Below are 13985 nucleotides of genomic sequence, written 5' to 3'. Positions count from 1 at the left end.
GGGAATTTGATTATGATTGTATTAACTCTATAAATCAATTTAAGCAGGATTGACTTAACAATATTCAGTCTTCCAATCCATGGTTTAGTTCTCTATTGAGATCTTGTGGATGACTTTGTTGAACATCTGATTTTATTTAATCAACCCCCGAGTTACCTTGCCTTAGTCTTCTTGTTGTTATATAACAAGATTATATAAATGTATTATACAAATATTTTCCTTGCTGCTTAAGTAATTTTTTTTTCCCCTGGCTATTTGCAGCCCCAAACATCTCAACTAATATAACTAATATAAACTTGTCCTGTAGTGTGATGGATTAAGCAGAAGGCTTGAGTCAGTGCTATTCCCTGTGTGGCCACGAGTAAGTCACCTAACCTCTGGTGGCCAGTCTCCTTATCCATGGAAGCCTCGCGAGGCTGGAAAGTTCTTCTCTGTTTCACAAACTGGCCAACACGGACTCATCTTTCTTTGTTTCAGTTTAAGTATCATTTTCTTTAGGAAGGCTTCTCTGATTCTTCCATTTAAAACCGAGATATTTTGGGGGCACCTGGGTGGCTCAGTCAGTTAAGCATCCGACTTCGGCTCATGTCATGACCTCGCGGTGGACAAGTTCGAGCCCCGCGTCGGGCTCTGTGCTGACAGCTTGGAGCCTGGAGCCTGCTTTGGATTCTGTGTCTCCCTCTCTCTCCGCCCCTTCCCCCCTCAAAAAAAAAAAAAAAAAAAACCATTAAAAAAATTTTAAACCTAGAGATTTTGGGGGCGCCAGGGTGGCTCAGAACTCACTCAGTTCGTGAGTTCAAGCCCCACTTTGGGCTCTGTGCTGACAGCTGGGAGCCTGGAGTCTGCCTGGGATTCTGTGTCTCCCTCTCTCTGTGCCTCTCACCTGCTCATGCTCTCTCTCTCTCTCTCTCTCTCTCCCAAAAATAAATAAACATTGAAAAAAAATTTTTTAAACCTAGATATTCTTTTCCTATATACACCTTTCAAAGCAGTCGGGACACTGTAATGTCCCGTTTGCGTGTATATCTCCATCAGTGCCTTACTGAATCAGTCAGAGGCTTGGTAGGGAACAGAGGGCGCACTTAAAGGGCTTAACTGAGGAGAGATGAATGAAGAGATGATTATAGAGGACTGGAGGGATTAAGGAAACCCATAAGGGATGATGAAGCGGCCCAGGGATTAGCCACGGAGGCAAGCCATTATCTCTGAAGAATGGAGACAAAAGAAAGGTTGCTGGAACCCAGTGGGATCTGTAGCTATGGAAGAGGAACTGCCCAACAGATATTCTGGGCTATAAGGGAACAAAGCCATCATGAGAACCATGGGTAGATGGGGACGGGAGAGTAAATACCCCCTCCCTTCTCCCCTCACCCTCTGACTTCAGCTCCCATTGGCCCTTCCATTGGATCAACCAACCAGAACAGAGGGCAAAGGAATCCAGGTGATACAGTGTGTACAGGGCACCCTCTTGGGGCACAAAGCAGAGAAGCAAAAGGCAGAAAACGGATACGGGAGAAGAAACAGGTAATGTTCCGTATGCTCACCTTCAGCGTAAACCTCTTGAGATTGGACACCAGTCTTTGAAAAATATGTTGTCATAGTGTTTTACACACCTGTCATGAAAATCCAAACATCATAGGAAATTTTTTAAAGTGCCCTATTAGCTCCGAAATAACCATAGCCAACAACTTGTGACATAATATCTCAGGTCTCACCCCCATGCACATTGAATATGTGGGTCTGCGGAAGACTGTGTTTCCAAAAATGACCACATCGATATTTCTGGTCCCATATGCTCTTGCAGACCCTGCCACTCCCTATCGCTAGGTGAATCTATTTCCCTTCCCCTAGAATCTGGAGAGGGCTCTGTGATTACCTTGACAGAGAGAATATGGCAGAAGTAATGCTACGTGACTTCCAAGGCTAGGTTATAAAAGGCACTATGGCTTTACCTGGAGATCTCTGCTTCCTGGGATGCTCACTCTGGGAACCCAGCCATCACATTATGCAGAAAAGCCGTGGTCACATGAAGAGGCCTCATGCAAATGTCGTGGCTCATTGCCCAGCTGAGGTCCCGGCTGATAGTCAGCATTAATTGCCAGATAAGTGAAAGAATGCGCTTCCAGATGATTCCAGCTTCCAGCCGACACTGCATGAAGCAGAGGCACGCATCTCTCCCAAGCCCTGCCCAAACTGAAGAATCGTAAGCAAGATAAAAGAAGTTTTTAAGCCACTGGGAGTTTGAGTAACTTGTTAGGCAGTCATACTAGGTAGAACAGAGGTCACGTTAGGGGGTTAAACTCTCAGGCTCTGGAGTCAGGCTTCGTGAGTTCTTTTCTGCCACTTTTTCCCTGCGTAGTATCGGGCAGGTTGTTCAAATTCTAATTCTCACTTTCTTCATCTGTAAAATGGGAACAATGATATTAACCAGCTCAAAGAGGAAGGTGTATAAAACAATCAGTTTTATTAAGGTGTTTTAAGGTGGGTCATATAAGGCAGGTGACTGGTTAAAAGACTGGGCAAAATTTATGACCTCAGAGATTTGGACGGGTGGGCCCAGGGAGGCAAGGGACTTGGAGGAGTCCAGATGAGCAACTTTTGTTTCGATAAGTAAAGCGTTTTGTTGGTTCTGTCTTATCTTCCGAGAACAGGTACTTCCTAGAGCAAGCAGCTAAATTATGACTTGGTCGCAGTAGTATTTAATGCAGGGACAGAAAATTGTCTTGCTTTCAGTTCTCATTATTAGATTTTTTTTTTTTTTCGTGGAAAAGGGCTCATAGCCTACCCCACCTATTATGTTAAAACTTGCCTTTTCTTTGAACGACGTTTCTTGGATATCTTTCCTTATCGGTACATATCAGTTCATTTTATTCTTTGTAACAGCTGCTTGATATTCACTAGGATGGCTGCTGCATGATCCGTTTGCCTTTTCACGTATCAGCAGACCCCTGGTGTGTATAGAGAGTGGGGTGAGGGGCCCAGACCCTTAGCATCGTGCCTGGCGCAGAGTAGATAGTCGGGAAGGGTTTGTGATTGAAAGGAGCGTGTGCATGAAATCTGTACAAGTCAGGTATGGGTGGATGGTGGGGCTCCCCTGTTACTGCCATCCTGGTTTGTCGCCTGCGTTAGGAATCATCTCAGGGTATGCACAGCACGGGAGAGAGACCCAGAGGTCCCCTCGGTGCCCCCAGGGAGGAGTGGGGAAGAAGCATGAAAAATAGTGAGCCTGAAGAGGGGCCAGGTGGCAGGCTGAGACTCTGAGCCGCTCAGGTGCCCAGGAGAGAGCTGGAGACATTGAATCCGTGCCAGTGGGAACAGATCACGAGTTTCAGCTCATGCCATCAGGACGCCACTGACCAGGCAGGGCGAGAGGCCCCTCATGGAGCCAGCAGGGCCCCAAAGGACAGGATAAGAGCCACTTCTTCCTGTCGCCATGAGGACAATTCTCCTACATCTAGATATCATCAAAGAGGAAATATTTGAAGACCAAAAGAGCATCGCTGTAGGGGTTTTCAATTTGTAACTCGACACAACATTGAAGAAGAGGCTGATGTAAAATGAAGTCCTAGGTTTTTCAACAAGGGGCGGTACCACACTGGTCAGGGGCATTTGGAAGTAGGTGGGGTGTTTCCTCCCACTTGTTGATGATGAAAATTTTCTTTTTTTCAAAAAAATTATTTATTCTGAGAGAGAGGGAAAGAGAAAGAGAGCGCGCCCGTGAGCGAGCAGGGGAGGGGCAGAGAGAGAGGGAGAGAGGAAATCCCAAGCAGACTCCGTGTTGTCAGTGCAGAGTCCTGCTCGGGGCTCGAACTCACAAACCAGTGTGGTCATGACCTGAGCCGAAACCACGAGTCCGAGGCTTCACTGACCGAGCCACCCGGGTGCCCCTTGATTATGAAAATTTCCAAGCAGGAAAGTAAGAGTAATTCAACAAACGCACATATATCCATCATCTAGATTTCTCTATTGTTGTGTTTTTTCTCCCCACAATTGTTTTACCTACTTTTTGAAGTTGTTTAAAGTAAATTGCAAACATCCTGACATTTCACCCCAAACGCATTTCTGAAACATAAGAACGTTTTTCCCTGCATAACGCGAGGCGTTCTTAGTCGACAGGGGGCAGCTTTACTGGCACTTACGTGGGCGAGGGGCAGGGAGGCTAAGTGTCCTGTGATGCGTGGTTTACTTCAGCTCAAGGAAGCATTGTCGGCCCAAAGGTCTGATAGCATCATCCTGTGCAAAGCCTGCTGTACAGAAAGACAAGTTTTGCGTGGGAGGATGTGTGTGTGTGGGGGGGGGGGGTACGTGGGAAGGGTGCTATCATCTATTTATTCATTTTATGTGTATGTCTTTATTACAAAAGCAACACATAAACTGGCAAGATACGGGGAGGCCCACAAGAAAAGTTATAAAGGAGAAGCTGGAAACAAATCACCTATGGTCTCATCCTCCAGAGACAACCACGGTTACCGTTTTGGTAAATTTCCTCTGCCTTCTATCTTTTCATAGGGTTGACATCACACTCTCTCTCTGTACTATCCTATATATCTATATCTGCATTTCATATCTATACGCCTTTTCTATCTTAGGAAGGCCTACTTTTAACTGGTTATTTAAAGTCTTCTGACTCCTGCCTACTCACCACAACCTAGTAGGGTGGGGAGCTGGACAGAAAGAAGAAATCTGTTTCTGAAGTGAAAAATATGCCATATTAAAAAAAAAAAAAAAGAGCCTGCTGGGTCCTCAGCTAATCCTCAGATTGACTTTGTGATGTACGGCATATCATACCCATTTTCTGGATGAGATACTTAAGGCTGAGGGAGCTTAAGAAGCTACCCAAAGGCTCCACAGCCTGTGCACCTCACCATTCTGACTTACGGCCCTGAAGGCAACCATGGGTTCCCTGACCGGCTCCAGGGAGGGGGAAGCAGGGACCCTGGGGATGAACAGTGGGTGCTTGACCCAGGGATCTTGGGAGATGCGGGACTCTCTCCCCCTGAATCTGGAACAACAGATTGGACTTACCCAGTCTGGAGGGGTTCCCTCTGTCCCCCTTTGATCATCCACTTCTCGGTTGGGGTGTGGTGTGGGGAAGCAGAGCTTACCACGTACGTCTGTGTTTGTGGACCCGAGGCCAGTCCCTGGAATGAAAACACAAACTCTCTGTAGTAGATGAAAGATGGCTGCAAATTCTTCGACATTCTTTCCATTCAAGAGGAGGAGTCTATCTTCCTCCCCTTGAGATGGGGCAGGCTCAGGGAGTGCTTGACTAATAGAACACAGGAGAAGTGAAGTTGTGCCCATTTTCAGGCCAACACCTTTAGAGGCTGGAAGCTCCCCATTCTGTCTCTTGGAACACTTGCTCTTAGAACCCAGCTGCCATGCTGTGAGGAAGCCCAAGCAGCCCTATGGAGAAGCGCCCATAGAGATAATATAGACCATTGGTCTATAGCCCCGTGGAACCCTTAGCCATCAGCTAACACCAACTGGGTGCCCGCAGGAGTGAGCCATCTTGGAGGTGAATCCGCCAGCCCCCCCACTGCCCCTCCCCAGCTGAGGCTGTGTGGAGCAGAGATGAGCCAACCTTGCTGAGCCCTGCCCAAATTGCAGAATTGTGAGCAAAGTAACTGATCGTTGTCATTTTAAGCCATGACGTTTTGGAATGGTTTTTTAAATGCAGTGTTAGATAACCAGAATTCCACCACTTTCCAGGCTGATCTTCTAAGGCAAAGGCTACGTGAGACCTTACACCCATACTGTCTGCTTTCGTCCTCACGCTTCTCTCTAAGGTAAGAAAAACAACAGCTAACGTTTATTGAGTGCTTACTATCTGCCTAGTGCAGCTCAAAATCCTTTTCCTATGCCAATTTATTTAATTGTCCCAGTGACCCTGTTCCATAGGTGCTCTTATCCTCACTTAACGGATGTGGAAACAGGTGCCAAGAAACCACGCAAGTAGTGGTAGAGCCGGGGGCTCAGTTGTCTGACCTGAAAGCCAGTGATGCTAACCACTGTAGCGTTCTGCCTCTCAGGCAGACGGCTGATGAGAAAGCCGAGTCCAGAGGGGCAAAGTGACTTCCCCAAGGTTGCACAGCTAATGAGTGCCTTTGGAACGCATCCGCTAGGCTCCTCCATTGGAGCTGCCATAGTCCTCACAGTGTTGACTGCCCTCTGGGGCCCGTCTCTGTGTGAGCAGGGCTGGCTCTGACCTCTGATGGTGTTCCCCTAGCTTGATCTGCTTCCTTACCCTCCGATGTGACACCCAGTGGCCATTGGCTGTTCCCACATGTTCAGTTCCATCCTCAAAGCACTGGATTTTTCCAATGAAGAAAGTGCCGTAGAAGAACGTACCTCAGGCTAGGAAGGACTTTCCAAAAACACTTAAAAAAAAAAAAAGTTTATTTATTTTTGACAGAGAGAGAGAGAGAGAGAGAGAGGCAGAGCATGAGTGGGGGAGGGCAGAGAGAGGGGGAGACACAGAATCTGAAGCAGGCTCCAGGCTCTGAGCCATCAGCACAGAGCCCGACGCGGGGCTCAAGCTCACGGACCATGAGATCATGACCTGAGCCGAAGTCGGACGCCTAACTGACTGAGCCACCCAGGCGCCCCTCTGAAAACACTTTCTGACATTCCAAGGATAGTTTGTGCTTTGACCACAGCCTGGCTCCGGGAGATCTCTCTGCCCTTCCTGCCCACTCTACCCTTTCCTGTACCTTCTGGCCCCTCCGATTTGCAAATGAAGGATGGAGGTGTCCAGGGCAGGATGTCAAGGGTAGGGAATGGCGAACATGAGCTTTGCAGTCACATAGACTTGTGACCTAGGGCGATTATTTAACCTCTACTTACTCAATAAAGTGGGATTATGAACAGCCTCTTCTTCACAGGGTTGTTGTGAAAATCAAATGGGGTGATGTATGTGTTTTCCAGAGCCCCTCCCAGGATGAGACTTATTGCCTGTAACTCCCCAGTTGCCTGTAGGTCCCACAGTTGTGAGAGAATGTCCAGAGGCTTCTGCAGAAGCCTCTGTGGTCATCTGCCGACTAGCGTCTGCCCACTAGCCTGACATGTGTCTGCCCACTCGTACAGAGAGACAACATGTGCCTTCTGCCTCATTTCTGCCTCCCAGATGTAGGCAGAACTTCCAGGCATGTCTCCCAGAATGTACTAGGAGGATCGGTCCGCCACAGGAGCTTCTACGACCAGGAGGATGAAGGTTCGGGAAGTCTCTGTTTCGGTTCCTGGCTCCAAGGCCACGTTGCCTCCGCCGAGATGCGTAGATCAGAAAACTGCCACCACTCTGGGTTCCAGGGCCACAGTGCCTCTGCCTTGATTGAAGACAACAAAACGGATGTCCCATGACCTTCCTCTCAACAACCCGAAGTGAAGCCCCGGTCACTGGACCCCTGCTGTCACTGCCGCAAGAAAAAAACCCGAATGCTCCAAGAATGTGCTGGGTAGTGCTGGGAGTGGAAATCCAAATTCCACCTCAATCCTAGCTTCCAAACAGCGCGTCCAGTTTTGGAAGACAGGTTAGTCAAGGACCCAGGCTGTAGATGTGGGTTTGCCAGCCTCTGGTATGTGATAAAGTATGCACAAAGCGGGGCCTGGGGTTCGACGAGCCAACCCACGATGTCAGAAACACACGGCAGATATATGGGAACCACTCTTCCTGCTCACTGCATTGGTTTGCACTTATCTCCGATCCCTTTTCGGCACCTTACTTTGCCGGTACCCTAGGCACACGCTCGGCCTCCTCCGCTAGGCTCCAAACCCAATGAGGAGAGGGTTAGCAGCTACAGCTTGGGCCTTCCAAAGCGGCAGGACACAAAGTAGGCGGCATGTCTATTTCTTCTGTGCACAGACGAACCAGTTGACAGAACGTAGAGCCTGGCCACGCAATCCTGGAAGCCCGGACTCAAAATTAATTTCCCCCAAGGAGGCCCTCAAAAGGTGAGGCCATGTGATGCCTCTGGGCCATGTGTGGGCAGAAGGGGACAAAGCCTGAGGCAGGGAGAAAGAAGAATTTCTCCCACCCACCTGAGCTGTCTTGGTGGGACACCAATTACGAAGGAAGAGAAGCAGAAGACATGTCAGTTCCTGGCAGCAGCTTCTCCCAGAGCTAATCTGGGTCGCGTCTGGCAAGGGCAGATGCTGGCTGAGGCATCCAGCACCCGGGCTCCTAAATAAGCACATGGGCTAGCATGTCAGAAATCAGCCCCCGGCAGCTCAGTGCATCACGAGGCTAAGAGCTAGGGCGCTGGAGTCAGACAGTCGTGGTTCTCATGTGCACAGTGACCTGGAGAAAGTGACTCAAACCCTCTGAGCTTCTGTTTCCTCTTCTGTATAGGATGGTTGACACCTGGATGTCAGAAACGTGTAGCACCAAGCACAGTGCCTGGCACAGAGTAAATCCTGGATACAGGGAAGCGATGACTAAAATGAAAAGGGAGAGGGAAGAGACTCGTGTTGAGGATGGCCACTTTGTCAGCTGCTCTCTCTACACCGTCTCTCTCAGCTTTCCCAGCAATTCAGGGATTGATAGTCCTGGATAGTCACGTCCAAGGACTTGGATAGTAACTCCCAAGTCATGGATAGTAACTCCCAGAGTTTGCAAGTCAGCGGCACAGAAAGGACCTTGCGAGGCAGGAATTCTCTTCCCTGTGTTAGAGGGAAGGAAACCGCAGGGAAGCAGACACTTTCAGGGCCCCACCTGCATCCACCTGCCCTTACCGCCTCTTGCCACAGCTGGCACCTGCATTTCTTTGCCTGGTTGTTTCCCATTGCCATTGGCCTGGCAGGCTAACAGTAGAACATTAACAGCCCCCTGTAGCTTTCAACCACTGACTGGTGGAAGTTTGTGCAGAGAGAGTGTGTGTTGACCCTTGGGCGACAGGGGGAGGAGGGGATAACCCTGAGAGGTGGGCTCTATACTGCATCCCAGAAATCCCCAATGGGATTAAACTTTCCATCTATAAGATATAGCTATCCTTATTACACGTGAAGAAGTTCTCACCCTCTCTCCCAAAAGAGGAGAGGCACCATTCCAACAGGCACTGTATCCATTGCTAAGCTGTATTAGTTGTCCCCCAATTCTGTCACAGTCCCACTGAATATTGTCACCCACCTGAAGGCCCAACTGAAAAATTAAGTTTCAAAAACTTGTATATAAAACAAAAATAAAGGTGGGGGGCGCCTGGGTGGCTCAGTCGGTTAAGTGTCCCACTTCGGCTCAGTTCATGATCTTGCGGTTCTTGAGTTCGAGCCCCGCGTCGGGCTCTGTGCTGACAGCTCAGAGCCTGGAGCCTGCTTCGGATTCTGTGTCTCCCTCTGTCTCTACCCCTTCCCCACTCATGCTCTGTCTCTCTCTCTCAAAATAATTAAACATTAAATAAATAAATAAATTAATTAATTAATAAAACAAAAATAAGGGAAGAATAAAATAGCTCATCAGATCCAATTAGCAAAATGTCATCAATGTAGTGAACCGGTATGATATTTTATGGAATGTCAAGACAATCAAGATCTCTATGGATTATTATTTATGGCAGAGAAGAGGAGAATTGATGTATTCTTTTTTTTAAACATTTTTTTTTACTTTTATTTATTTTTGAGAGGGGTGGGGGCAGGGGGAGAGGCAGAGATAGAGGGAGACAGAGAATCCAAAACATGATCTGAGCTGTCAGCTCAGAGCCCAATGTGGGGCTCCAACTCATTAACCTCGAGGAGAATTGATGCATTCTTGAAGCACAACCAGGAAGGTAGACTATTGTCCCTGCTAGGTAAAAGCAAACCTCTTCTAATTATCCTTACACATTGATATGCAGCAATCCAATAGCTGCATACTAAGTGCCCAGAGCTATGTTGATTTCTTCCAGGAAAGATACTAAATCTGGAACAACATCTGGAGTGGGAAACATCACTGGTTACATATATAATAGATCACTCTCATTTTTCAAGATCTGTCTGACTTCCTCATAGGTCAAACTAGTGAGTTAATTGGGGGATGTGATAGTTATCACTATCCCTACTTTTTGCAAGTCTTTGAAAGTGACATTAATCTTTGCAATTTCCCCAGTGATGTGGTATTACTTCTGGTTTACCATAGTAATCAGAGGGGAAGTTCTAAAGGTTTCCATTTAGTCTTTCCTACCATAGTGATCCTCCTCCCATTGGTCAGAGTGCCAGTGTGAGGATTCTGCCAGTTGTCAAGTAATGTCTATTTAAATGATAAATTTAAACCCTAGAGGAGAAAATAGGAAACAACCTCTTTGACCTCAGCTGCAGCAATTTCTTGCTTGACATGTCTCCAAAGACAAGAGACATGAAAGCAAAAATGAACTATTGGGACCTCATCAAGATAAAAGGCTTCTGCACTGCAAAGGAAACAATCAACAAAACTAAAAGGCAATTGATGGAATGGGAGAAGATATTTACCAATGACATATCAGATAAAAGGTTAGTATCCAAAATCTATAAAGAACTTACCAAACTCAACACCCGAAAAACAAATAATCCAGTGAAGAAATGGACAGAAGAAATGAATAGACACTTCTCCAAAGAAGACATCCAGATGGCCAACAGACACATGAAAAGATGCTCAACGTCACCCATCATCAGGGAAAATACAAGTCTAAACCACATTGAGATACCCCCTCATACCAGGAAGAGTGGCTAAAATTAACAACTCAGGAAACAACAGATGTTGGCGAGGATGTGGAGAAATGGGAACCCTCTTGCACTGCTGGTGGGAATGCAAACTGGTGCAGCCGCTCTGGAAAACAGTGTAGAGGTTCCTCAAAAAATTAGAAATAGAACTACCCTATGACCCAGCAATAGCACACTAGGAATTTATCCAAGGGATACAGGAGTGCTGAGTCATAGGGGCACATGTACCACAATGTTTATGTCAGCACTTTCAACAATAACCAAATTATGGAAAGAGCCTAAATGTCCATCAACTAATGAATGGGTAAAGAAGATGTGGCTTATATATACAATGGAATACTACATGGCAATGATAAAGAATGCAATCCTGCCATTTGCAACAATGTGGATGGAACTGGAGGGTATTATGCTGAGTGAAATAAGTCAGTCAGAGAAAGACAGATATCATATGTTTTCACTCATATGTGGAACTTGAGAAACATAACAGAAGACCATGGGAGAAGGGAAGGGGAAAAGATAGTTTCAAACAGAGAGGGAGACAAACCATAAGAGACTCTTAAATCCAGAGAACAAATTGAGGGTTGATGTCGGGGGAGGAGAGGGGAAAATGGGTGATGGGCATTGAGGAGGGCACTTGCTGGGATGAGCACTGGGTGCTGTATGTAAATGATGAATCACAGGAATCTACCCCTGAAACTAAGAGCACACTGTTCCACTATATGTTAGCTAACTTGACAATAAATTATATTTTAAAAAATAATAATAAATGATAATTTTAGGAGCTGGGAAATAGCCTACAGGGTGGATTTGTGGATCAACTGGGTCTAATGTGAGTCTGACTTGAGCTAAGATTCTATCACCTGACCACTATAACCCCTACTTTGGGCTGCAGTGGTGTTTTGGGTCTCCAGGAATAAGCATCAGTTCTGAGCTGGTGTCGAGTTATCTCTGAACTTTTCTTTTTCTTCCTAATACAGTCACTCTAGCAAATGACTGTAGGTCCCTTTGGGGAATTCTTGGAAGAAGATTTGCCGTGCCTATTTGAGGCAATGGTGTGGCCATTCTTCAGGGGTACCCCACCACCCCTTCAATCAAAGGGCTCTGACTGTGTGAATTGGCCTAGGCTTCGAAATTGGGTGAAAGCCATGACCCTTGACTGTGGACACTAGGTCAGATTTTTGGCTATCAGACCTCGAGCCTTTTCCTGTTACAGAGGTCAAGCAGCTCTCTGCTAGGATGGCCATGTATTTCATCCTTGGGATTCCATGATCAATTAACCATGTCCAAAGATCTTTGTGTACCAAGACATTCTGGTTCCTGGTACATTCCCGCTGCTATTTAAAATAGATGTACTCACCTGGTCTTTAGCAGTTAAGTAATGCCATTTGTCCTCTGCTGCTTCAGGATCCCATGATTTTCCCTGAAATCAGGGAGCCCATATCAATGGTGACCTTCCCTATAGTCGAACCTATCATTCAAAAAGAGCAACCACGGAGATTTCAAGATTGCAGGTGCACCCCTCTCACATGTATTTCTCAATGCCTTAATCAAGGGAATGTGTTCTGGCTGTTCTCATGGAACACAGTTGGTGGGTGGGTGTGCAAATTGTACACGATAAATCCGATCATATCTACTCATGCCCCTACATCTTTGAATTTCATCTTCCATATAATTCCAGGCATATAAATCCAGGCTGTGGCCTCTCAATCTCATTACATGTAGGTCACTGTTGAGTTCAAGTTTCAGTCAATCACCAAGTGAGCAGTTAGAGACACCTCCAGGGGCATGAGATAACATATTAAATCTGGAGTCTCTAGTAGGTTCATCTACATCAGTGAATTTGCTCACTGTAGTGTTAGGGTCCACCGTCCTTGGTCTAACACTCTTCAGATCCAGATCCACACATGATCCCAGATCTCTGTTGATATAGATTAGTATGATTTTTCAGTTCTTGTATACTTAACCTTTTTCCTCCATGGTCATAATGTGTACCTGTCTCCACAAAGCATATTGATATGTGACCCTAGTTATGAGTTTAGTGGCAACAGGGGGTGGTCATGGTGGGTCTTGAGGAAAGAGAGTGTACCCTCTCAACGCATTTGCCTCAGATGAAGTTATCGAAGGGCTCAAGAAAGAAAAAATGCTAGTGTCCTAATACACCAGAGGGAAAGCTACTGCCATGGGCAAAGGATGCTCAGAATGACGTGGGGGCTCAAGACCGTCAGTCCCAATTGGATTCAATCAGAGGACCTCCTTTCACGTTCTGTGATCCCTTTCTTGCCCAATCCAGTTAAACATGAACACCTTGATGAAGCTGTGAATTCAGCTGTTGTTGAAATTCAGCAACTTACACAATGAAATTGTGTGTTTTCAGTCATATCAACTTCGTGTCCTTAAGAAAGAAAATATTCCTCTAACTTCTGTTCGTTTTACTACTCAGACCATGGTTTGAACTGAACTTGGCATTCTCTTCTCTGTAAGCATGCAAGTCCACGCAAAGGAATATATCCCACACTATAATCATTATGGTCGCCATTACAGCCATAATAGTCAAGCGAAGCATCTAATTGGGCTCCCTGGGCGCCTGCTTCCGTTGGCGCTTCATCATAATCAAGCACAGGTGATAGCTTACTTAATCCACTGCACACAGTGGATTACTAGCCTCCCATTTCCCATTGATGAGGAGCTCATTATTTCTCTCAAAGCCCAAGGGCATGACCACACCAACACCCAAACCCCATGTTTACGGGTCTGTCTCCTGAGACGACTCCTATAGCAGCCAGTGTCCAGTCCAGAGATGAAAACTACACAGACATTTGAACAGAGAAAGTTTAATGTACAATTAACCATAAGAGAAGAACGGAGTAACAAAGAATTGGTTAGTAAGAAGCAAAGAGCTGTGAAGGATACAGGCGTAGTGTAACCAAGGCTCTGAGGGTAGTCTTATCCCTGGGACTAAGAGAGTGCCCTAGGAAAGCCCCCCGGCCCCAGAGCTGTGATCCAGACCTTGGAGAGGGCCTGGATGAGGCCAATCGGCTAGTGGATGAGTCTCTCTGGGCTACTGTACCTGCAGGATGTGCTGGAAATTTGCCACCTGGGGTTCTAACGGGGAGCTGTCTGCCCCGAGACTCCATGCCTTAGAACTTGGGTAAAATTTCCCGAAGGGGAGCCAGGGGAGGCTGTCCACAGAGAGGTGCTTCATCTGCAGCATTTCACCCCGAAGTCACTTGAAGAGGTTCTGGAGCTTCTTGCCTCTGGGTACTGTTGGTTCCAGTACACTCTACCAGCTGGTGCCTGCTCTCCGGTGGTTGAGTGTTGGA

The 13985-nt window shown here is 46.7% G+C and overlaps 1 long non-coding RNA gene across 1 annotated transcript in view; it reads left to right on the top strand.

The window, feature by feature from the left end:
* Nucleotides 1–13985, top strand: part of LOC122237244 — a 61203-nt gene that overhangs the window by 30586 nt on the left and 16632 nt on the right. Inside the window, exon 3 of the long non-coding RNA XR_006215556.1 lies at nt 5713–5789. This is a non-coding gene — a long non-coding RNA (uncharacterized LOC122237244). The remainder of the gene's footprint in view (nt 1–5712; nt 5790–13985) is intronic.

The sequence above is a fragment of the Panthera tigris genome, chromosome A3 (assembly GCF_018350195.1).
Source record: "Panthera tigris isolate Pti1 chromosome A3, P.tigris_Pti1_mat1.1, whole genome shotgun sequence".
NCBI classification, from domain to species: Eukaryota; Metazoa; Chordata; class Mammalia; order Carnivora; family Felidae; genus Panthera; species Panthera tigris.
This window is presented reverse-complemented; position numbering and strand designations above follow the sequence as displayed.